The sequence below is a fragment of the Myotis davidii genome, unplaced genomic scaffold, assembly GCF_000327345.1.
Source record: "Myotis davidii unplaced genomic scaffold, ASM32734v1 scaffold555, whole genome shotgun sequence".
Lineage (NCBI taxonomy): Eukaryota > Metazoa > Chordata > Mammalia > Chiroptera > Vespertilionidae > Myotis > Myotis davidii.
The window spans coordinates 29,092-31,407 of NW_006286315.1; the positions used below are offsets into that span (position 1 = coordinate 29,092).

The 2,316-nt window shown below is 53.1% G+C and overlaps 1 pseudogene; it reads right to left on the reverse strand.

Annotated features, from left to right (window-relative positions):
* Positions 1 to 546: 546 nt before the first annotated feature.
* Positions 547 to 1,953, reverse strand: LOC102751583 (annotated as a pseudogene).
* Between the last annotated feature and the right edge of the window lie 363 nt (positions 1,954 to 2,316).

Genomic DNA, 2,316 nt, shown 5'->3' on the forward strand with positions numbered 1-2,316 from the left:
CACACAAACACTCCATCCATGCTTTTGTTCCGGCCCTCCGGTCCAGTTTAAGAACCCATTGTGGCCCTCGAGTCAAAAAGTTTGCCCACCCTTGAACTAGAGTGTTGGCCTGTGGACTGAAAGATCCCAGGTTCGATTCTGGTCAAGGGCACATGCCCAGGTTGCAGGCTCCATCCCCAGTAGGGGGCATGCAGGGAGCTGCCGATCAATGATTCTCTCTCATCACTGATGTTTCTATCTCTCTTCCTCTTTGAAATCAATTTAAAAAAAGAAGAAAGCTGGTTATAGCCTTTTAAGAAATGGAACTTCCCCACAAAAGGGAGTATCTAACCTAACCACAGAGCAAGCCCAGCACTCCTACCCCCTTCAGCTCCTCAAAGAAGAAAAAGGTCCTCCCCTCCCTTCATACTCACTGTATGATACTATGCTCACTGTCCAGATAGCTACACCTGTTGGACAAACACCTGATTAAGTGAAACAGTGGTTTTGTTTTCCCGCCCCCCTCCCCACTAACACACTAGAAAGCTTCAGTGATGAGCGTGTGTGTGTGTGTGTGTGAAGAGACTAAGAACTTGACCCCTCTAACCTGGCCAAAGAAAGCAAGAGATATTAACTGGGCACGAGGAATAAAAAAAGATTTTTATATTCTGCTTGTGAGTTACATTTGTTATGACAATTGAGGGGCGGGAGTGGGAGCGGGATGAAGTAATTGGAAGGGGTTGGATGGCTGCAAGTCTAGTCCACTTAGTTTTTGTACTGGACGGGCTCATCGCCAGTTTTGTTGAGAAGACACGTGTGGATGAGGGCTTCTGTCACTGCGAAGGGGTCACAGTTGGCAGAGGGGTGCTGGTCTTCAAAGTACCCCTTCTCCTGACCCACAGCCCGGGTAATGCGGATGGTGGCGCTATGGTTGGCCACACTGGAGGAGAAGTCGTTAATGTTGGAGGTTCTATTGGATCCAGTTAGCCGCCGGCATTGTCCCGGCCCCCCTTGGGCTCGTAGGCTCGGATGTGGTACTGGTGCTGCCTGATCAGCCTCTTGATGGACTCTCTGTGCTTCAGACCGTTCTCCTCTCGCACGGCCTCGGTGCTGAAGTCGGTGTGGCCGTCTGCACCATCCCAGTTTCCAGGAATGGGCTTGGGATCACAGGTTGCTATCACTCCAGAGTCTTCACATGCTCAGAGCAAGATGAGACAGGCCACCCAGAGATGACCTCCCATGTCGATTCCTTCACGGGGTCCTATCTGGAATTCCCACCAAGCGGGCACGACCTCGGCATTTGTCCCTGCGATCTTGATGCCAGCGTACAAGCAGGCCTGGTAGTGAGCCTCCACAGTATCCCTGCCGTAGGCTCTGTCTGCTCCCACGCCGCAGTAGTGCTCATGAGAGTATATTCCTGCTCCATTCCAAACCAGGGATGCTGATTGCTCATCATGTCCATTATCCGTTTGCAGGTATATCTTAAATTAAATTGGTCTCTGCAGGTTTGCGGTTGTACTTTAAGACTTCACAGAACACCAGCTTGTTGGGGTCCTTGCGGAAAGGGTCCTGAAATATGGCAGCAGGAACGAGATATATGTCACTGTTGGAGCCTTCAGGCTGCATGGTACTAGAGCCATCAAAATTTCACTCGGGCAAGTCTTTTATACTCTTGGGCTCACTGTCCAGGGTCCGGGTCTTGCATCGCAGTCCTTCTCCAGTACCGTCAATCCAGATGTACACAGCTTGGACTTTATCTCCCTGAGACAGGGACATGTACTCTGCTTGATGCCTTTGTTCAGTGGGAACTCGCCGAGGTGGACATGGTGGAAGTTGCTCTGGGGGGGGGGCGAGCAGGCAGCAGGAGGGCAGGGCGGGCAGGCTGTGAGAGCGAGGTGCAGAGGAGAGAGGAAGCTGGGAGTGCTGCTCAGACACTCGGCTCTTCTCCCATCTTCAGCTCTCGGCATGAAGCTTTTTAATACCTCCAGAACAGGGGCTAGGGGGGTCAGCCAGGCCTTTCTCCAAGGCTGGGGGCCCAGGCCAGACCCTGGTCCCAGCCAGGATGACCCAGAACTTGTCCCTACGGCTGCCCTCAGGATACCCATAGCCTGAGCTTGGTGTACCTGCTGGCCCCTGTGGGACTGAGAGCCCATCTCTGGTCTAGAGAAGGAGTGTAGCGGACAGTCCAGTCCCCAGAGGGTCACCGAGCAGCCAGCAGGGGAATGGGGCCACCATGAGCCTCTGCCAGTTGCACCTTTTGGTCCTTCCTGTCTGCAGGCAGGGGTGTGCCCGGCAAAGTGGAACACAGAGAGGAATTAAGTATTTGTTCCCACTCTT